This window comes from Equus przewalskii, chromosome 15, assembly GCF_037783145.1.
Source record: "Equus przewalskii isolate Varuska chromosome 15, EquPr2, whole genome shotgun sequence".
Classification (NCBI taxonomy): domain Eukaryota; kingdom Metazoa; phylum Chordata; class Mammalia; order Perissodactyla; family Equidae; genus Equus; species Equus przewalskii.
In genome coordinates, this window is record NC_091845.1 from 79476989 (window position 1) to 79500824 (window position 23836).

The following is a 23836-nucleotide window of genomic DNA, read 5'->3' on the forward strand; positions in this document are numbered from 1 at the left end:
TTTCAAAAGTCAGCGAAACTTTAATGTGTCTATGATAACAAGCTTGGGTTCTTTGGAGAAAAGTGATATTTTAGAATTGAATTTGCATAACCTGGACAAAGCTTTGTATGGTTATCTGCCAATATTTGTACTCTTTGTTTTATATATCATCATTCTGTGTAATTTAGGATTATGTCTATTTTTAAGGCCCTGCTGGCTCTGGGATTATCTATTTCTTACTATTTGAAGGAAAATTAACACCCAGATGCTAATTCTCTCACCTATTTTGATAGAATCTAAATTCATGTAAAACATAATTAGGTTGGTTTCAAGGCACTTCCTGAGGAATCAGAAAATCTCATCTTGTACTTCAAAGGGGTATAGGTGGTCGAATGTGGGTTAAAATTTCCACTCCAATCAGAAAATATTACAGTTCCTTCACTTCGGAAAGTTCAGCTCTCCCCTCAAGCTACTCAATGCTTTACATATATTGTTTCATATTCTTTGAAGGTGGACCAGAGTTTAACTTTTTATTTTTACATTATTTAGTAGAATAGGAGCTTGAGGTATTGAGAGGTTTAAGTCAATAGATTTGCCAATGACTAAGTGTTTTGAATTTTAATCCAGGGCTCATTCTACCAGGATCTCATTCGAAGATTCTGAGAACTTGACAATATAGAGGTGGGATAGAAATCTTCCGGAAGACTCTCTTTGCTTCTTTCTCCTTTTCTCCCAACAAACTCTGGGCCTTCAACTCTACAAAAGACGACAACGAAAACATGCTGATCAAGTAAAGCTAAGTTTATCAGACCTTCCGTAGTGTGGGAGAAAACGACTTTGACCGTCATGGCAGTGTCTCTGAAGGGGAAGGTGGAGAGGATGTTGACAGGACTCTAGAGCCTGGGCTGGGTGATTTTTAAAGTGGATCTTTCAAGGCAAGAAACTGGTTGAGAAGAGTTTATGGCGTAATAACTTTGGAGGGCAGCTATGTCAGGGTAATAGTATTGAGGCTGTTAGTCTTGGTGACTAAGCTATTTAGTTGGTTCCACAGTCTTGTCTTTAAGGAGAAAGCATTTCCTCAAGCAATAAGCTGAGTTATTTATGCTTGTTCTTGGAACTGTTTAACACAAGGAAAAGGAAATATGCCTGGTCCCAAGATTGTCTAACACAGGGACAGAGATGATGTTTGTTTCAGTCCCCCTACACACATCCAAACTCTCAGCAACACTTGTTGGCTTCGCTTCTTCCATCCCTGCTGCTACTATTGACACTTCATCACCATCATCTCTCACCAGGAAGGCCTTAATAACTTCCAAATTCTTCCCGATTTTTCCTTTATTTTTCTAAAATCCATTCTCCACAGAGTTGCCAACTGTTCACTTCTGTCCCCTACTTGAAAATCTTCCAAAAGTTTCACATTGCACTTGTTGAGCAAGCGGCATCTGTCTCCTATCATTGGGAGGAGAAATGTGAGCACTTCTGCTCACTGCATCTTCGTATCAGAGTCACCAAGGAAAACACAACACAGTCAAATGCTGGTTGGAACAACGCTTTACTCACAGAGAGAAGGGACAGAGCAAGATCAGCTTCAGTACTGGGTGTCAGTCCTCCTTGGCCAGCAGGTCCCTGCTGGCAGCCAACGCAGGGCAACTGGCCTACACGCACCCTTCCTGTGCCAGAGCAGAAGGGCGCTGTCCTCCTCCTGCAGGGCACAGATACGGTAGTGGGGTTGACCAGGTGCTACATGACCTATACACTTGAGCAGAACAAAGCAGTACACACTGAGTCTGAAACGAGAAAGATATTCCCACATAAGGGCAATGAGCCCAGTGACGCTGTGATGTTGTCAGGACACTAGCTTTTGGTAAGGAATGTCCCAGGCCCAAGGCCCATTCTTATGTGGCCAAGAGAGGGTCAAAAGTCTGCATGCATGAGACTGTTGTTCCCAGCAGCACTCAGAATGAAACCAAAGCTTCTTGCATTGATGTAGAAAGCCCTTACTGTCCTCTTGGATTTCAGCTTGAACTATTCTCCGCCTTGGTCCAGCACTGGGTTCTGGTCATAGGGACCGTCCTTCTGTTCCTGCCTTGGGGCCTGTGGACTACTTCCTCGAGCTTGTCTGGTAGGGCTCTGCCTCCGGTCTCAGGATAGTTGTCTTCTTCTTGTAATTGAGATCTCATCTCAAAGATCGTTTCATCAGAGAGAACTTCCTCCACTACTGGATACACAGTAGTCCCCTTTGCCCCCACATATTATGTGATCTAATTCTACTTTCTTCATGTGATTTACCATTATTCAAAATTATTTGGTTCACTTGTTCATTTACTTGTTTATTTCTACCTTTCTTCCCATAGAAGGTAAGAAGGAACCTCCACCTCGTTTAACGCTATATCCCCAGAGCCTAGAATGTTTCTTTCTACAAAGTAAATATTTTAAAATATTTGCTTCACTGTGTTTGTGGGGATTTAGAACACTCGCATACATTGCAGGTGCAAGTGTACATTGGTAAGGTTCAGCTATATCTATTAATATTAGAAATGTTCATGTTCTTTGATGCAGCATTTCTACGTCTAGGTATTTACCCTACAGGCCTACTTATATATGTGAAAAATCAGGCATATGCAAAGATATTTATTGTGCAAAAGAGAGCTACTGTGGAAAGTGTGAGGCTGCCCCCTTAGAAGGGCCTGCTTCCAAGGTTGGTTCTTGGTTGACATCTGAGAATTTGGCTGGTAAATAGTTCCCTGTGCTGATATGAAAATTTTCCTAAGTAATAAGGCTGTTTTACCCATGGGGCATTGAACAACTGCTTTCCTTCTGGAAATTTGGAATTTAGGTGGTTGCTAGGCAGGGGGTACCCATGTGGCCAGTCCCAGATGAAAACCTTGGCAGTGAGTCTTGAGTGGGTTTCCCTGGGCAGAAACATTGTCCATATGTTACTGCACTTTTTATACTAAAGGAAGGCACACACTCAGTGTGTCCTCTCACAGGAGGAAGAGAACATAGGAAGCCTTTGTGTGGATTTCTCCAGGCCCCACTTATGTGTTTTCCCCTTGCTGATCCTGTTATGTATCCTTTTGCTGTAATAACACTTAGCTGTGCTCACAACTATAGTCTGAGACCTGATAATCCTTCTAGTGAATCATAAAATATGTGGATGGTCTCGGGGACCTGTGAAATTTTCATTATTGATTGTCTTCACAGAAAAATATTAAAGCAAGCAAAATGTCCGTGAATAGAGGACTAGCTGTGGCCGGCACATAAAAAGGAATAATATACAGTACTCCTATATGTGTACTATATTCTGATATAGTACCATCAGAATCCTATATTTTGATATGGAAATATTGACAAAATATCTTGTAAAGAAAAAGCCCCAGGATTCAAAATGGTTTGTGTGAGTGTATGCTGCTGTTTGTACGTATGCACATATATATATCTTTCTATATGCATAGAATATCATTGAAAATATGTTCAAGAATCTGATAATAATGGAGACTTCTGGGGAGAGGAGCCTGGTGGCTGAGGGGAAACAGAGGGAAAGAGAGGCTTTACTCTCTGTTTTGCACTAATGTGTTGGCTACTAGTCACTTGGGGCTATTTAAATTTAACTTGATTAAAATTAAATAAAATAAAAAAGTCAGTTCCTCAGTTGCACTAGCCACATTTCCAGGTTGAATAGCCACGTATGGATGGTGGCTACCATATTGGACAGCACAGCTGTAGAACACTTTCATCACTGCAGAAGGATGTTTTGCATAGCACTGATCTAAATCCCTTTTTTTACCACTTAATATTTATCCCATGTCCGTGTTTTATTTTTCAAACAATTAATCAAAACAAAATAGTTGAATGAATGAATGGTGAATGTCAACTAAAGGTTCTCTGCTAACAGACTATTCTGAGACTCTCAGCAAGTAAGATCAAGTCGCCCATTTTTGTGGTAGAAGTTCACGTCTAGTTAAGGTAAGTAAGACAAAGAGCAGCTTCAATTCTCGGTACCTATTTATAAAAGCAAACCTCAGCCTAGGGGCTGAGGCCAACTCCAGATCTTGGAAAGACCAGCAGATTCACCAAGGAGAGTGCCAAGGAGCACAGGGGCTGGTTAGGGGCCTCTCCCCTTCCTCAGCTCCAGCAGCTGCTGCCGTAGGCGTTTGGCAGGCTCCAACATGCCAGCGTGCAGAGTGGAACAGACCTCCTTGCTGTTCTCTCCCTCACTCCCTCGGTAACTAGCTCTTGTAACTTCGTGTCTAAAAAGAAATCATAATCGATTTTATACACTTGAACTGAGAGATGTCAGTAGTGATATTTTTAGTATTTTTACAGTTCAGTTCGTTATTTATTGTGTCTACTGAATGATATATGGCCTTTATTCTTGAGGTCCTTGTGGTCTAGTAAGGGAGATGGAAAAAGGGAGCAGATCATGTTGATATAATAGCATTAAATGATGCCAACATAAAGGTTTGCTCAAGATGCAGTGAGACACGGAGGGAGGCTGCCCGATCGGGTCATGAAGGACGCGTAGGACGTTTGAGGCACAGAAGGTGGGAAGAGTGCTCCAGGCGGAGGGAGAGAACCTTGGCAAAGACAGGAGGGTGAAAGAGCGTGACTTGTCGGGGGTCCCACAGTAGTTGAGTCCTAGAGTCCAAAACTACAGGTGGGGACCAGTATGGGAAGTGACCAGAAAGGCAAGTAAGGGTTAAGTGGTGGGAGGCCTTATGCTGAATGCGGGATTTTATCTGGTAGGGGCCTGCAAACCTGAAAGACTTTGCCGGAGGTGTCAGATTTGTATAGATTTCCCTGAGTGCATTTGAGGGGCGGATTTAGAGAGGTAAAACCCAGGCAAGGTGACCCACTAGGGGACTCTTGTCACAACCGGATGAAAACTGAGGCGATTCTTTTTATTAGTGTCTTTCTATTGGCATTTCTCTCTTCTCTGTCTCACTTTTTTCTACTTCCTCACTTGTGCCTCTTGAGATCCTCTTTCAAGTAAACTACTTGAACCCAAATCCTTGTCTCGGGGTCTGCAACTGGGAGAAGCCAGAGTAAGAAAAGAAGTACGTGGTCAATAGAGTGAAATGCTGCAGAGGACAGTCAGAAAAGAGCTGAAAGTCCCGCGGGCTTCCTCAACATGGAAGTCACTGGTTACTTTTGTCAAAGCCCTTTCAGGGAAGCTGTGCCAGCAGAATCCAGATTGCAGAGAACCAAGGAGTGGTTTTGAGGTGAGAAAGAAGAAAAGTACTCATAGATGAAGCTTCCAAAAAGTGTGTCAAGTCTTAAAGTGATAGCTAGAAGGAGACACAGATTTAAGGGTGGAATTTTCCAGAATAGGAGAGATTTTTACAATGTGTGTGTCGGAAAATACTACAATCCGACCTGTCACCCAACCACATCTCAAACAATCTTACAGTGGCTGAAAAGATGCCAACATAGTAAGAGAAGGGCAGAAAGGTGGGAAAAGGTAGATTATTGAGAGAATAATTTGCGCTCCTGGATCCAGTTATGCCTGAATCTTCCTGATTCCCCACGCCTGCAGCTGGACTTTTAAGTGAGTAAATTCTCCATTTTACTGAAGTCACATTCAATTAGGTTTCTGTGACTTGAAAGTAGTACAAACAATTCTTCTCTAAGGCTAGTTGGAATATGTTTCTGTTTTTACAGCGTGCACACACGCACACGAGCATGATCCATTAAAAGTGCTGAAAGGGAAAAAGAGCTAGTAGGGAGAAAGCGAGAAAGCGGTATAAGACAGCCCAAAGTGGATAATTGACGAAACAAAGCCCTTGAGAGGATGGTAGCTAATGAAAACAAGAACTTGAGTGAAATGATTACTCATAAGTATTTTTATATTGTTTTAGTATGAGAATTTTAAAACATGCAGAAAAGTTGAAAAACTGGGAAGTTAGCTATCATATATCTATCACCTAGATTCTGCAATTAACATTTTTGCTCCATTTCCTATTTTTGCTTAATCACATATGTGTCTCATTTATCCATCCTTCTATCCATCCATCAGAGCATCTTATTTTTTTGATGGATTTCAAAAGAAGTTGCAGATATTAGTATGCTTCGGTCCTAAATGTTTCAGCAAGCATATCATTAACTTAATTTCCAATTTGTTTACAGTTATAAGTACCTCATATTTTGAAAAAAATTACCTATAATACCTGTGTTATTCTAATGAGATAGCTCTTTGATCTTTCAAAATTCAAGGACTGTTATTATTTTTGTTCTGTTATTATAATTTTAAAGGATATTTGTCATGTTTCCCTCATATTTCAGAACACGATCCATTAGACAAATTTCTGCAATGTATAAACCAAGCTTACTCCAGTAGGTTTCCAATATGTTGCATTATGGAGGAGTCAGAAATAGTCATGCATAAGGGTATGAGGTCTGACATATGTCTACTGTGGTCTTGAAAATCAATTGCATACCAGTGGCTCTTGCATTGCTACATTGCCAACAGCCTTGCAAGTGGCCATGCCTGAGTTTCGATTCATATTTTCCCTGATAGAATGTTGACCTTGGAAGGTATTATGAGCCTCGGCCCTACTGGGAGCTTTAGCTTTGTAACAGCCTGGTAGAAGATTCTTTGAGAAAATATAGAAGCTTAAACATTCCATTCAGATAAATAGTTCATACAAGAATCCACCTTGGTTCCTGTCCTAGCCTTTCACTGTATCTAAATACTTTGTTCTCTTTGTATTATGAATCTTTGCTCTCAGTTTAATTTCTAGATGTTTTTAAATTTCTTGGTCTGATGTCATTTGCTAAATTGCTGCTGAATTCTCCTGGTTGCTCAATAATGCGTCATTGTCCCCTCTTCCTGACCTCATAGGCACTCTTTGAACAGTGGCCTGATGTGGCTCTGTCAGTGACGTCCAGAGGACTAGGGTACAGGCTGGCAGTGTGGGGCTGAAGAGAAACTACAACCCTGGTTTCTTCACTTTGCTCACATTTGTGTGACTTTTTAGTTAGGCCATGAGTGTCATGTGTCTTTGTGTCTTCTTTTCTATGATAAGATTGAACAAAAGTGTTCTGTTGATTGGACATATACAGACAATTTGCCTGAGAAAGGGGATAGCAAAGACTCTTTCGGTCTGAAAGAGCCACTCCTCTCCTTCCTCTGTGGCCATTCCCCAGCTGTGCTCTGGATCCCAATTTTTCTCCCCTTCCTGGGGGGCTTGTACCATCACATGCCCCTTCTCCCCTGAACGTTCAGGTCACCCTCTCTGTTGTTTCTTTCCTATGAACCCTTAATCAAACACAGATATCACCTTTAAAAGAAAAGTCCCTCTTTAGCCTCCTATTTCCCTGTGGGAACTATTTTGCCTCTTGTTTCCCCTTCCAAGACTTATCTACTCTTGCCGTCTCTCCCTCTTTCTCTCTTTTACTCATTAGCTCACTGAAATATGAGTTCAGTTCTCACCCTCTAATGATACAGTTATTTTCCCCAAAATCACTAAATTAATGGACATCTTTAGTCCTAATCCTACTTATTTCCTTTGCAACCTAACAGCTAATGTTTATTGAGGGCTTCTATATGTTAGCCCTCAATGGAGCTGCTAACCTTAAAACAACCTATAAGGGAAGTACGATTTTGATCCCCACTTGTTACATGAGGAAACTGATGCAAAAGAGGTTGGGAAAGAGGTGGAGGCAGGGTGCCCAGCCAGGCAGGTGAGCCCAGAGCTGCCTGACGCGGGATATCCTTGACTGTTCTGCCCATCCTCTGACCCGTGGACGTTCTCTTGACTCTCTTTTCTTTCTCTCAGACTGTCCAATTTTCCCCACTTTGCTGCTTCTATCCTAGTTTGGAGGACACTTATCTCATTAAGATTATTTCAAAAGCATCCCCATCAGCCACTCGGCTTGCAGGCTTGCCCTGTCCCATGCATGTTCGACCACAGTACGATCACAGCAATCTCTCTGCTTAAAATCCTTTAATGGCTTCCTGGCTTTTAACCAAAAATACAAGTCTAAAAGCAGCTTTCAGATCTGAATCCTGTGAAGTTGGGCACTGCGGTTTCATCTCTGGCCCTCCTCCACTGACCTGTGAGGACCCCAAGCTACTGAGCCAAGGGCCATGCTCTCTCTTGCTTCAGGTCTTTTTGAAGACTCTCTTTTCTTTTGCTCTTCTTGGAAAGATCTTGTTCTCAGCCCCCTTAGTCTAGTCTCATTTTAGACGTCACTACTGGGAAGGCTTCCCTCGATCCCAGCCCAGGTTACATGGTCCTCCGTGTGCCCCCACTGCTGCCTCCCTGTACTTCAAGCCAAAGGCTTTCCTTTCTGTTTTTAATTACCCTTGATGGTTGCCTTTCCGGTTAGAGTGTGTCTTGCTCACCTGGGCCAATGTCTGATACATCATAGGTGCTCACTATATATTTATTAAATGACAAAATGAATGTCAAGTATTTTAGAAACTTTGAATAATACTGAAAAATGGACCCCTACATGCATTTTAATTGGCTTCATGATGCTTCTGGGCTTCCATTTCTTCGCTTATGAAGATGATATCGTAGATATCACAGTTCTAATAAACCTTTGGGCTGAAGGCACACAATTTAAGTCATACAAATTCTCTCTCTCAAAATCAATAGAGAATTTTTGTTAGCAACAAGGGAAAACAAAATTAAGGGTTATATGGAAATGTATATCCTCCCTATTCTTACTTCATTTTTTAATCGCATTTTTTTTGAGAAACAAGTTGGGTTAGGATGAAAGATTAACTAGTTGGCAGTGTGCTCATTTTGGCTATGTAATAACAGCATGATCGTATAGCTTTTTAATTGGTAATCCACAGGGAAAAATGACAACAGTGTCAGAACAATGGAATGGTGCATTTTATGTATAGAACAATGTACCAAAAGTAAGGGAATTATTTCCAAGTGATTATGAAAAGAAATTATTCTATAAACTGTTTTTACTTTGCTTGAAGAACTATAGCAAACATATGGAAATGTGTATTTATTGGATGTGTGCTTGTAGCTCTTGAGTTACTCCTTCTCTCCTCTAGCAGATTTTTCCTCCTGAAATGTGTTAGTTCAAGGTTGCTTTGCTGTCCTTTTTACATTGTTCACTTCTAAGTGTTCTAGAATTTTTATAGTTTTTGTGCCTTTTATAATTTATGTCTGATTTCTTGAATGGCCAGTAAAAGCTTTATCATTAGGCTGTATCCATTTGGAAGTCACTATACATATCAGTTGGAATATTGGGTTATGCTGAGGTAACAAGCAACTCCAAGTGTTTGTGGCTTCAAATAACCAAATTTTATTTCTCATTCAGTAATGTGTATTGTGAGTTTGCAGGGGTTTGGGTTTGTCATAACTTTTTAGGAACCCAGGTTGAGAGAGTAGCTGCCCATCTTGAATGTGGCTAGCCACTGCACCAGAAGGAAAAAAGAAAGCTTGAGGTCTCCCACTGGCCATTAAATGCTCCATTCTGGAAATGGCTCACTTCATTTGAGCTTATGACCCATCCAATATAGTCACATGGATCCACCCCATAAGGACACTAGAAGCCCCTGGAACATGCAGAACTGGACATACTTGGCAAACTATGCTGACTACCTCGGTAAGTCTGTGATATCTTCATTTCCATGATAACTTGACTTCCAACAATTCTTTTTAATAACCTTCTGAACATGTTCAAGAGAAATGCTTGTTAGTATCATGCCAGATTCCAAGAAAACTGGTTTACAAATCCTCACTCTCTTTGTCTAATGCTCCTCCACGAAAGCTCAGAGTCCCCGTGCGTACATTAGCATGTTCCAACCATGGTCTGGCTCCTGCAGTGTCACTGCTACCCTGCTCTGCAGCTCTCATCTGACTTGCTTTTCTGTTTCTGAGCATCAAGACATCACTTCTGCATCACGCACACCTTCCTTCTCTCCTTCAAGAGCACCAGCATCTGAAAGAAAAGGGAAATGGTCATTTCCAGGGTCTATGGACTTTATAAAGGAAATTTTGGGTCATAGACTTAAAAAAACGCCTCTTACGCCTGGCTCCCCATATCCTCAGATTCCAATTAGAAGATGGCAAATGCCAGCGGAGCACAGCAGGTATGCTGTTGTAATGAGAATGGGACCTCACTCCAGATACTCACCTCAGGTCAAGGACCACCCATGCCAGCAGCATCCCACAGAGCACTGTATCTGTCTGTTTTCTTTTTGTTTGTTTATTCATGAATGTATGGCTGTATCAGCTGTGACCACCCTTTCATTGACAGGAATTTTAAGATGTTTTTTGTTGTGGTTACCTCACTGATTTTACTTGGCAGCATCCAACATTGAGAATGGAAAAATGGACCGATAGCTGGTAATTTGGTTACTTGTGCTCCAAATGTGAATGGTGATTGACTTATTATAGGTGTTTTTCCAAAAGGATCTTTAGTTCATAGGCCCTAGAAAAACCATAGCTTAAGGCAGTTTTTCCACGTTTGATTGCAGGCATAATGCTCAAAAGTGAAAAGGAGAAAGCCAGCTCTTCTAATTTTTCCCTGCTACTTTGGGGATCTTTCTTAAAATACAATAGTCTTTTCAAAATTGCTTCCCTTTCTTTTATAATCATAACATGAGTTTTAAAAATGTTTACTATCTCCCTAGTGTTCACATACTAGTGTTCCACAACTTCTTTGCTTTCATCAAATAATCAATTATATCACCTATGGATACAGGAAGCCAATGAAAGAAAAAAAATGGCTCTAGTAAGAGGCTGCTTGGATACAATCTACACAAGGTTCTTTTTCTTTTCCAAACAGAACCTTAAAATAAATTTGGAGCGTGGAGCAGAGTATAATGGTGACAGCAGTGTGCCTGCTGCCTACCGAAAGTTGAATTCTGTGTCAGGAATGATAATTACCAGCTCTGAAGCAGAAAAACTATCTGACTCTGTCCTGATTACTAATTAATCAGGTGCTGAAGGCATTTAAACTGGTGACCCTGTTTCAGCGATGGCAGTTACAAAGCAATGCTTAATATTTAAAGGGACACTGGGTCCTTGTCCCTACTCCGCACACCTCTGAAAGGTTAAACGCGGTATTAAAATAATTCCCTGTTATTTTTTTTGTGTATATGATCATTTGTCTTATTCTCATTGAAGCAGAATTCAAAAGAGAGAATGTGGTTTTCTGAAGGCTCGGTTTTGAACTGTAGAATGATATCCTGAGAAGGTCCCTAGGGATTGTAAAACTCTACCTCTGCATTGATAAACAAGTGGATTTATCATGAGAGATGCTGCATTGTCATTTAAACTGTTTAAGTTTTATCTTTAGGTAATGCATGTTTCTTGGTAAAAATTTGAAAAATTACGGAAAGTAATGAAGAAAAAATCGCTTATAATGCTATTGTCTTACATTTTAGTATCTATTATCCATGTACTTGATTTTTTTGTTGATAGATTGGTTTATTAAATCACACTTTACTTTTCTTCTATAACTTGATATTTTTATAAACATTTTTGTGGCATTAAATTTACTTTGTCATGTGACACAATTATTGAGTAGTAGTCAATTGAATAAATGTACAAAAATGTGTTTACTCAATCCCTGTTATTGGGTATTTAGATCGATTCCAACCTCTTCACTCCTATAACATTGCAATAAACATCCTCTTACATGATTATTGGTGAACATCTCTAATTACTTTAGGACAAATTGTTAGAAATTGAGTTAGTAGGTCAAAGGACGTAAATATTTTTAAAGCTCTTGACGTATTGCTAAATTGTTGTTCAGAAAGTTTACACTGTTTTCATGACTATCAGAGAGTGCAAAAGGACCCCTTTCTGTAATCCTCAGTAATATTGAATAGTAACCTTTTAAAAAACCTGTATCAATGAATAGATGAACATGGAATTTTATTGTCTCAATTTGCATCTCCTGCTTTCTATTAAGATTGAACATTTTTTATCAAGAATTCCTGAGGATTCTTTTTAAAACTGTCTATTAATGTTCTTTCTCTATTTTCTCTTTCAGTTGTTAAACTTTTCTATTGATTAGTAGGGAGTTCTTTATGTATTAAGAATATTAGCCTCTTCATCATATATAATGCAAATTTTTGTTTTAGATTGTCATTTACACTAGAATTTCTTTCGTCTTTTTCTGTATTTTGAGATGAGAATGTTGACTTTCAGTTATAATATTTAAATAGGTAACCCAGAAAAACGGATTTAATTTTTCTGGTACTCGGTTGTGTCATCTTTAAAATGTATGTGGGGAGAGAGGGATGGGGGTGATTGGCAGGAAGAAACTAGACAGATTAGATGAAATGATCTGTTCCAGCTCTTCTAGGTCTAAAACTCTATGATTCCATTATTTCCAAATTTTATCCCAATAGCTGCATATAATCAAGCCATATGGTACTTTTTTGATCTTGTATATTTTGGGCAAGTATCACCACTGCTTATTAAATCACAGTGCTACAAATTCAGGGTTAATTTTCTTTTAATGAGAAAACTTCTGCATGCCCAGGGCTTTTTTCTTCTGTTAAACTGTTATGAACCATTTCCACTTAAAAAACACCAATAGCTTTAATGAGTCAGGCCTGCCACTTTCATAAAATTGCAGCTAACGAATGACCTTGCAGACAGAATGGGCAAGACAATTAGAGTTACCAAAGTTTTCTTTCTGACTCTCAGCCTGTTTAACTTTTCCATCATGTGCGTGGATACACACATAGAGCCTCTGAAAAGAGGATAATGTCCTTGTGGCTGCAGTGTTAAGAGAAGAGACAGTGCAGTTTATACCTGAAGCCACCAGCAGTGAGGTCTGCTTATTAGGAGATGCTGCAGCCTGTTGACAGGTGCTTCTCATGGTGATTTACAGCTATTAAGTTTGGAGATGTCTGTATTTCTAGATTTATGCATTCTATGGAATATCCTCTATTTTTATGTTTTAGTAGGAGTAGCCTAGGCGGTCCCAAAGAACTTTCCTTGTAGCAGAACTGCAGGTTTTGCTCCACCGGCCTGGCAGATCGTTGAGTAGGCAGCTCCTGAACCTCTGTGTGTGGCCTGTCTTGACGGATCGCGGGAGGCCTCTGCAAGGAGCCAAGTGATTCTCCTTTCCGGGCTAATTTTTTTTTGGGTGGGGGGCATCACATAAAAATAAATACTTACTGATCATGAACTCTGGAAACTAGCATTTCCTGCAGAAAGGGTCTGTGAGGAACCCTGATGCCAGGTTGTTTCTCATTAAGGTGCTGTGTTTCCTGTTTTGTTCATCACAGTTTTGAAAGATCCACCTTATAGCCAATTTTCCCAGAAAAGCTTAGTTTATAGTTACCTGGAATCAGCACTTTATTTCTAGTTAAAATGTTTCCTCCTTCCCCAAGTATCCTTGGGGGAGGATCTGGGAGGTTTGTCTTCAGGGAATCACTTCCATGGACTGAAATACAGCGGATTCCTGCTACTTCTTTGAATTCCAGCCCCCAACCCTGTATAGTTGTTGTTGCTTTTTTCCTTTCATCACTGACTATTTGAAGATGGTTCTTGCTGTTTTTTAGGTTATAAGCTAGCGTAATGTGCATGATATTTTTGAAAGTTTCCTGACTTACGTCTATTTGTTAGTAAGTTCTCCACTCTGTCCAGCCTGGTGGCACACCCGACAAAGCTAGCATCTTAAAGAGGAAGATCTGATGCAAGGGAAGGAAGAAAGGAAGGAAAAGGAAAAGAAAAGCTCCTGAAAGCAGTTTCAGAAGGATCGTGGGAGAGGGAAGAAGGTGAGAGAGACAAGGTGAGACTGAGTCCCAGCTCCTCTCTTTGGCTTTGGCCTGGGCCTGGTGACCCGACAAACCAAGGGGGATGATGTGGGCAGGGCTTTCTCTCGATTTGTTTTGGGATTCTAGGAGAAGACTGCCTTACAGCCTGCTCTCCTGCTAACCTGTAGCTGGTCACAACTGAGAAGGCTCCAGGGCAGAGCCTGAGAGGAAGATGTGCGTTTAGACCTCTGAGCTTCTGTTGGCTGGTGTGTGATCTAGAAAGAATCTGGAGGGTCTCACATGCTCCCGTGGGAGGTGGAGGTAAGCTGACTCTCTGGCTGGACCACCTTCCAGCACAACAATGACAACAATAGCAATAAACACTTATAGAGCACTTATATGTGACAAATACTGCTCAAAGTATTTTATCTTTATTAATTCATCCTCATAGCAACTCTGAGAGGTAGGTACTGTTGTTATCATCCCCTTCCCCAGTTTACAGATGCAGAAACTGAGGCACAAAGATATTAAATAGCTGGCCCAAGGTCACAGATAGTAAGCAGTGACTTGAAAACTGACAACCTGGTGTCAGAGTCTGGAGGATGATCATCGTGAACAGTGAAGGGGTCCAATGACCTACAGTGCAAACTGCCTGGGCCAGGCCTCAGGATGCCCACAACGCCAACGAGAGTCAACCAGAGACGTCTGTGGAACCCTGATTGAAGAAAGAGGTAGGTAAGTGATAGAGTAATCTTCACTGTTTAATGCTGGAAGGCTCAGTGATGACGAGAGTTGCACAAGGAACACAGATATGTATATGCCACCGCCTTCACCTCTTGCTTCATAAGCATGTCAGTCTCTAGCATATGCCCTCTGCCAACTTGAGGAAGGAAGGGAGAAGGTAGGTGATCAAGAACAGCCTTTCTTAAAACGAGGTCGTGTGACCTAAGCTGACGTTTCAATGATGGGTTTGGCCTGGGATTTCTCTATTGGTCTAAAATTTAGTTTTTTCTCCGCCACCTGTAGACGGGGCTCAGGAGGGAAGCTGAATCTTTTAAGTTAAGGGAACAACATGTTCTCTGCACATCTGAGTGTAACATAAGTACCCAAAAGACTGGAAGTAATTTTCTTTTTCTGTGCATTAAAGATACTGGAGTATAGTTTTGTAATCATTCATAGAGGGAAAAATAAACCATAGATGTATCATTATCATTTTTCGCTTACCAGAGTGAAGTATGACTCAACCAAAATTATCTCGTTTTTGCTTTGTTTTCTATGTAAAAATTACTGTAATTACTGACTCCTGAATAATTTAAGATTACTGAACTGAATTTTTCTTTTAAAGTGACCATTAGAACACAAGTCCCTTCTGCCACACGATTTATTCTGATAGCTAATATAGGAGCCAATTACCTTTCTATTTCTGGAAGGATAGGAAGTAGTAAGATCATATAGGACAATTGCTTAATTTAAGAATTGTATTTATTTACTCTTGACAAAGACGCTCTTGACTGTTTGGTTTGGAAACGGTCCAGGGAGTGGGTGAAGGATACAATTCGGATGTGCCAGAGCCTGACTCAGCAGGATGGTGTGAATGCTCAGAGTGCTTCCCAGTGGGACAGAGGCCTTCAATCACACTTTGAGATCTACTGGAAGAATCTACTGGAACTTCCTGAGAGCAGTTTAGGACCTAGACAGGGCTGGGATTAAGGTTTTGGTGTTAAGTGTCTTATGGTCTGGGAAATTGGGGATTTGGATGCAGTCTCTCATGGACTACTCTTTTTGGAGTGGTGTGTCCCTAACTTTAAGCATTTGGGGACTATTTTTCCTACGACCACCTGGAGTGTTGTTTATTTAATACTTTTGTTTAAATTGATTCATTAGTTTTTCTAAAATACATTTGTTTAAGAACGAAAATTTGTATGATTATCATAAAAGGTTAAAAAAAAAGAAAACTGTGCCATAAATAGGAGGTCATAATCAATATAAATACCATCAGACTTTCTCCTTAATGTAAATAGGATGAAAAGAGAATTGGAAAGGCAATGACACTACTTAACTCTCTGTCCATGTACCCGCTGAAAACCATCACTGTATTACTTAAAATCATCTCAATGAATTCTTTAGATGACCATGGAAATACCAATTTAGGAGAAAATATACGTTCTTCTTCCCAGGACAAGCTGGTGCTGCCTACCCAGCCAGAGGCTCTGGAACATTGCTAGTACTACCCTAGTACAAAGGGCTTGGGAGCGAACAAATGGTGAGTTTTCAGTTGGAATCCAGTTGTGTAGAACCCAAAAGTCCCATAACCAACACAATTGATGGTGCAGTATGTTACCAACTCCTGAGGATTTTCTCTCCTTTGAGGTAAAAAAATATGCAATTAAAGGGAAGACAGACACTTCTTACTTGGGTGCTACAACCAAAGTATACTGTATTTTATGACATAGCCAAGATGGTCATCGTTGTGGACAGTGAAAGGAATTGCTGGTGGTCTTGAATGGAGGGTGGCAATGTCTGTACTGCAACGTATGACATTGATGAAGTTAGTGAGGATATTACTTTCCTGTAGTTTCTGTAGCAAATTACCACAAATTTAGTGGGTAAACACAACAGAAATTTATTCTCTCACAGTTCTGGAGGCCAAACTCTGAGATCAGTTTCACTGGGCCCAAATCTAGCTGTCAGCTGGCCTGTGCTCCCTCCAAAGGGAGAATCCCTCTTGCCTCTTCCTGCTTCTGGTGGCTGCTGGCCTTCCTTGGCTTGTGGCTGCATCACTCCCATCTCTGCTTCTGTGGTCATTGCTGCCTCCTCTTCTGGGTGTGTGTTCTCCTTCCGCCTCTCTCTTGTAAGGACACTTGTGATTGGACTTGAGACCCACTCAGATAATCTTGGAAAATCTCCTCATCTCAAAATCCTTGACTTGATCACATTTTCGAAGGCTCCTTTTAGCAGATAATTTACATTTCCAGACTCCAGGCATTAGGATATGGATACCTCTTTGAGGGTTCATTTTTCAGCCGGCCACAGGGAGGTAGGGCTATCTGATTCGAATGGAAAGGCAAGGTTTGTAAAGCACCCTCTGTGAACCAGTCACTGCGCTGAGTCCTTTGTATATTATCTTATTTGCTCCTGACAAGAATCTCATGAAATACTGTCCACATTTCACAGAGGAGGGAACTGTCAAAGAGAGGTGAAAAACTTATCCAAGATTACAAAACTAGCAAGTGGCAGATGCTTGAACAATCCCAATTTTCAGCAGCCACATCACGTTGTATTTGCAGCCTCACTGATCTTGTGTTATCAGGTGAACATCATCTGCTGTGCTGGATGGGCTGCTCCCATCTGGTGTCTGCTCAGGCTCTTTGTTTTCTGCTGAAGGCACCATTACGATAAGGTGCCAGGACAGGCCAGAGTGAGGACATGATTCCAGACCACGTCCTGTAGTCCCGACCACACTGCATTCACGGGCAAAGGTAGGCTTCCTGAAAGAGCAAGGGGAAAACCCCAGCGTGGTGGCTACAGCACATCAAACATTTCCTTATTTAATTTCAAGCTGCTTCAGAGTTAATCAAGTGTTCAGTAGTTTTGTTGAATTAATCAACCACAGTAAGTTGTTTATCTTGCCTACAGGAGGCAGAAACATTCCAACTGTTCACCTTCACGCACACTTCGCATGGCTCTGTGGATTATTTTTAGTAGGTGCTGTAATTGCTGCTAAGACGACGTTTACTGAGGCTCTTAAGCATGAACCTGTCGAACAGCTTTACTTTGAGAGAAGTTTCACAAGGGCTGCGAAACAAACATTCAGGCACGAACCAACTTGCCTGGGACGCTTTGTTCAAGGTCTAGGCTTGGGGAAAATGTTAGTGATGACTTCCCTGTGTCCTCCTTCAACTCAGTTAAAATTAGAGAGCAAATTAGGATGAAATATTTTACCACAATCTGGTTAAATGGACTTTTCTAACTGTCTAGGTCATGGGCTAAGAGGAAGAGTGGTAGGCAACGAATTCCCTACAGACTAGAGATATATGGTGGTGTTTAAAAGGCCTGGCAGGGTCTGGTTTCTGATTCCCACATAGGATGCTGCTTTACATGGGGAGCGGAAAAGAAGTGAGCTGGGGCACTGATGTGGGGGCTTCTGTTGACACCTAATGGGACACAGATCTTGGGTAGATTCATCTAAGAGAGCATTCAGTATTTAGCTCCAAATAGAAATCTTTAACAGCCGTGTGTTTATTTTTGCAGAGGTGCGTCTAAAACACACAGATAAACAGATTTTGGTCATCATGATAGGAAAAAACAGACTTCATACTTAGGATTCAGAGGTGTTTGCTGTGAATGCTGTATTTTCCCTTTGCAGCTGGGGGAGGGAGGGTGTTGTCTTTCCAGGTTGCCTCCATCCAACCTCCCAAACTTCAACTCCAGGCCGTTTCCCAGGATATTGGACAGCTGTTCCTTTCCAATTCCAAAAGTTCTGTGTCATTGCTCTGTGTTTGTCTCGGACACTCTGCTGAGTTGGGCTGATTATCTTCTCGCGTTGCCACTGCAGACTTTACTGCCTGAAAGGAGGCTGCTGCCGGCTGTGAGCTCTGAGTGGTCAGTCCGGTTTCCAGTGCTCCTGAATTAGGGCACCAGATGCATAAGTAAGATAAACCCGTTACCCGTCTAGCCCTTGGGATGCGATTTCTCTCTTCTGAACGCGCCTTCTGCAGAGTTAACAATTTAGATTAAATTAGTTCAGAACACAAAAAGGCAATTTTCATTTGTACAGGGATTAGTTTTTTTTCTTCTTCTTAGGCTAGAACAACAGTCTAAACACAAAGATAAATTGAAATGGGATTTCATTTTTAAATGGCTTTCGCTAATACAAATAATAACATGAAAGGAAAGCTATTTGGGTGATGCTGAATAGTATCTGACCATGGCATTTTAATAACTGGAGGTAATAAATTTAAGGTTTTAATTTGCGATGCTGGTATTTTAACTGCTTTACAGAAATGTACCAATGCGGACCAACGAGGCCTCTTAGGAGCCTTCCTCCAGGAAGACTCTCAGAGGTATTGACCTGTCAGGTCCTGGGTTGGTATCCTAGGGTTGCACAGAAGTGAACCAGACAGGAAATTGTCTTTGGTTTAGAATAATTTACATTCCTAATGCACCTTAATCTGTAAAACATTTGGCTGAATGCTTTATACCTGGAAAACTCCTATTCGTGCTATAAAACATAATCAAACATATTTCATGGTGAAGAACTGCTCAGGTGTAACGGATTTTCCCTTAACTATGGAGTTAATGTCCTATTTTAGAATTACTTTTGTCCAGTGAGTGTTTGAGTGATTACTTATTTAAATATTCTATGGAGTCTCTCTTAGATACCAGGAAGATGGAGATAAAATGTCAGTTCCTCATTTCCATTTACTCAAAAAGTACAATTATTAAAAGTAAGCACTATGGAGATGCCAACGTGTTGAGACAGTTGATACTTTTCTGTATCTCGGGTGACTTGGGAAGGAAATCGTGCGGTCTCTGGATGCCACCTGCTCCTTTGGTCATAGATTAATAACATCTGACCAAGCATGAAGGCATGCTGCGGCCATCTGCCACACATAGCCGGATGTGTTTCAGCTTCGTCAAGTAGAATTCTGAGTAATGATATGCCTCCACTCTCAGTTGACAGTCATCCTGTTGAGCTGCATGACCCAGTTATTTTGATAACAGGAATTCAATACTCATCTCAGTCAAACTAGAACTACTTAGTCTGCTTGTTGTGGTCAAAGTATTAGGTCACCTATATAATTTCAATGATAATTATGAGCTCTCTTCTCTATTTGGGTAGTACTAGGATGTCAAATAAGACCTTTGCGTGTGTCTCCATGCTTTGATGTGGTGCACAAAGCTGAGGAAAATAGATGCCAAGAAACTCCACATTTTAAAATGAATTGGATTCTCTTTCCTCCACTCCCATCTCTCACCTCCTTCACCATATAGCCTCCGCCCCCTTCACCACCATGATCCTCATAACTGTGACCACTGCTCTGTTCACCAAGATGTCATCATGCTCTGGCCTTTTGATGCCAAGGAACCAAGAGCTGACTATGTGGATGATAGAGAAGGATGAGATTACAGAGAAGGATGCCACACTGGCCTGTTGTCTTATTATAAAGGTTCTTATGAGCCAGTGACCCAAACTTTTTCTAGCTTCTCTCCTTCAAGACATGGAGAGGTCCCCAATGCCATCATTATTGGCATTCCAAAGGAAGCCCACCCAACATCCAGAAAGTAGTGGGCACAATAGAAATGACATCAGCCCAAGGACTAAAAGGACTTATTCTTGTTCTAAATATAACTAGCTGGGCCACCTAGGGGAAGCCATTCAATCTCACAGTGTTTTAGTTTTTTCACTTAAAAATGAGAGGAGTAGGATCGATGGTTTTAATATTATGTTATAAAATTTCACAGTGGTGTTTCTAGGACTATTGGCCAGAACTCATGCCTCCCTTCCTTCTTCATCCCATCTGGAATGAGACTGATCATCTGGCAGTGAAAGCTGCTACCTTGTGACCATGAGGATGAAGGCTTTCACCTTAGGATTAGTGAAGCCGGACCCCTGATGAAACCACTTAGGTGCCATCCCCGCCCTGACTGCTCTTTCTCAACCTCTTGTTGTGTGAAACGATACGCTGTTATCTAGTGAAACTACTCTTAGTTGCTTTTCTGTTGCAAAGAGCTGGATTCAGATTTGATGAACGCAGCCTTAAACTACTACTGCTTACCAGGCAGTTCTGAGATCAATAACCGTACTTAGCATTTGGTATTTGGTAACCATCTCCAGTATAAACTCTGTTTCCTTCAGATACTTGAAGGTTTTTAATTTCTTTTAATGGGGGGGGGGGGTTTTAGCACCCCTGTGGATAACATTGCTTTAACGTTCTTTTATAAATGTCTTGTTTTTAGATGACAAATCTGAGCACAGTATTCATAATCCGCCCCTTTCTTATCTACCGATAAGAGAGAAGGTGATTCCATAAATCAAAACTAAAATATTAAACTGGAGAAACTACTCAATCATTGGCAATTAGTGTAGTTAATCATGGTGAGTTTTTAGGCTAAAATAGGGGGTTGTTTCCTTATGTCCTAAAGTAACTAACCTCTTTGTTAATTTTTAGATAAACAAACATTCATTTCTCTTTGCCTTTAATAAAGCAAATATAGTTATCTCTTGCAAAACTGAATGACTGGCAATTTTAACTTTGAAATAAAACTTGTATCTGAATTGCATTTCAACAGTGACATTGACTTAGTAAGTAAATACTTATCTTTAAAATTTTTGATTGAAATATTCAAGTCTTCTACATATTCATATCTTGATAAATATCATTGGATTACTAAAATAAATTGAAATGCATTTCTAGTCTTCAAACACAAAAATCCTTTGGAATAAGATTCTGGCTTAAAATTTGAAAATGTTGAATACATATTTGGTTGAAAGATGTAGTGGAAACATGTTACCTAGGTTACATGAATTTAAGATCAAAAATATAAAATGGATCTTTTAAAAGTGTATAAGCCATCCTCCTCTAATTTAAATATATCTGAAGTCTGTTGCCAATTTGATGACACCTGCTTTATAACATCACTCGTATTTGATATCAAAGAGAAAACATATTTTCAAGAGAGTTAATATACCTGTTCCATAAAGGTACAATCGTTTCTTTATAACATGCCATTTTTATCATAGGGCCACTGGAGACAGAAGTCAGACTTTGTCTGAAAGAGTTCAAAACAGTAATACAGACCTTAGTTTGGATTTTTTTACTAATATATTAAATTGCTATAAAATAATTTACATTCACATAACAAAAGATATAGTATAGAGTAATGAAAGGGATGTGGCCTTTGGAGTCAAACGGGTTTGTACTAGAATCCTGGTTTTCCCAATCTCCCTGTGGCAAACACTTGTTTGGCTCACATGACACCCATTCCCAGTCTCCTTCTCTCTCTTCATCTTCCTTGACTTTGACTCATCTTGCTTGACAAAGTAAGATTCCAGCTTTCCCAGCCTTCCTTCCAACTAGGCCGTGTGACCCAGTTCTGTCCACTAGGCTGTAAGGGGAAGGCTCCAGGGCATTTCTAGGAAATCTTTTCCTTAAAAAGACAGAACAACATGAGGAGAAAGTCATTTCCTTTTTGCCACCACCCCTACTTCCTCCTGTATTGGATCTGTAAATGGATAAAATGGTTGTAGTTATCTTCTGACTAAGGTGGAGAGGACAAGAAGATGCCAGGACTCCGGCCTAGCACCCCTATATGGTTGAATCACTGACTCGATCCTGGGTATCAGCTGTCTGATTCCTTGGAATGTGACAAAAAATACTTTTATTGCTTGTAGCCAAAAGCATTCCTTACTGATGTCCGACATTTCTCATAAGGGGCAAATATTTTAACTTCTCTGAGCTTCAATTTCATATTATGTAAAATGAAAGTAATAGTCTTTAACTCACACTTTGTGGTTGTCATTTTGTAAGGATTCATTGAATATTGTGTTTGAACAGACTAACACGTAGTAGAAGCTTACTAATAAATAATTCTTTGGTTATGTTATTTGAGCTCTGTTGCCTTAACCAACTTGAAGAAGATAGAATTTAATAAGGATCTACTAGTTTGCCAAAATTGCATGATATGTTTTAACTTATTCTTTCTCATTTAACTCTTCCAACAAATCTACAGGAAAAGTTTGATTTCCTATTCCCAGATAAGGAAACCAAGGCTTGGCAATAGAGACTCTTCTTAGGTCACACAGTTTGAATGTGTCATAGCCGGTGTCTGTGCCCTAAAGATCGCCCTACAAGCCTTGGGGGATAGGAGAAGGCTGAACTGGGACCATGAGGAGGCACCAAGCTAGAGAAGCAGCAGATTTCAAACTCAGCCAGAGAAGCCCAAGGCGAGTGCCAAAGAAGATTCTGAGAGACCTGGAATGTTTACGTCCACATCTAAGGATGCCCGTGGGAGGTGGAGGGCATGACTTGGGCAGCAAGTGGGACAGAGTGCAAGAGCTGTGGCTGAGCAACAGGAGCCACGGATCAGGGTCCAGAGGAGCAGATAAGCTGGTGGCTGACTCACATGCTTTCATGAGCGCGGATGGTGACGTGGATGTGTGAGTTTGGTGGAAGCCACACAAAAATGGATGGAGCAGCCTGGATACTGGAGAGAGAATATACGCCCAAATTCATTTAAAAAATTTTTAAACACTGCTGACCAAATAAAACATGTCCTTGGAGATTATTCATTACTGGAAAGTCATGTAGCAAAAAATAGAATTCCAAGTTGCAAATGACTTTAAAGCCCGAACTATTTTTCTTACCGCCTATTATTTGATACTTGTTTACCCCTTCGTTCATTCATCGGTTTTACCAGTCAACAACATCATTTGATGTCTTTGGACCATCTACTGTGCTAGGTGCTGGAGTTATTGAGACTCCAGAATGGGGCAAAACACAGTCTCTGTCCTCAACAGAAAGAATACTATATTTATAAATTATAATAGACTTAGCAATTGAGAAGCCTTAGCATAGCCCTTTTACAGAGTGCATTGGAGCACAAAGGACAGAGCGACGGAATCTGCCAGGTGTGATCACAGAGGCTGCCCTGAGAAAGTGAGACTTTACTGAGTCTATATAAATAAATAAGATTTTGCTTTGCTGCAGGATGTCCATGAGATGAGGGCAGTGACTGGAGTTGGGAAGACTAAGGAGAAGAAATTCTATTTTAGTGAATAGATGAGAATGATTTTATTTTGTTTATCAAAGTTTCTGGTTTAAGTAATTCATTCCAGGCAGAGCGAGCAGCATATACAAAGGCCAAGAGGCATCAGGGTGCAGTAAGGAGTGTTACTTATCAAGGCATAAAGCCTTGAAGGAGAGCCGGCTAATAAAGGACTTTTATGACAGCAAGTTAGGGCATTTGGATTTTGTCCTGCAGGCATTTGAAGAACTTTAGTTAGAAAAATCACTGGGAAAATTAGCATTTAGAAGAATAACTCTGAACTCTATGTGGAGGGTGGATGCAGAACGAGCAAGATTAAAGGCAAGGAGACCATACAGAAGCTTCTTCCGTAGCATGGATGAAATATGACAAGGGGTTGGACTGGGATATGAGAAA

At 40.6% G+C, this 23836-nt stretch overlaps 1 long non-coding RNA gene across 1 annotated transcript; it reads left to right on the top strand.

The window, feature by feature from the left end:
- Positions 1-13819: 13819 nt before the first annotated feature.
- On the top strand, positions 13820-23381 carry LOC139076223 (uncharacterized). Its single transcript, XR_011527604.1, has 4 exons — positions 13820-13993; positions 14175-14403; positions 15850-15935; positions 22406-23381. It is a non-coding gene; the product is annotated as an uncharacterized lncRNA (long non-coding RNA).
- Positions 23382-23836: the final 455 nt, after the last annotated feature.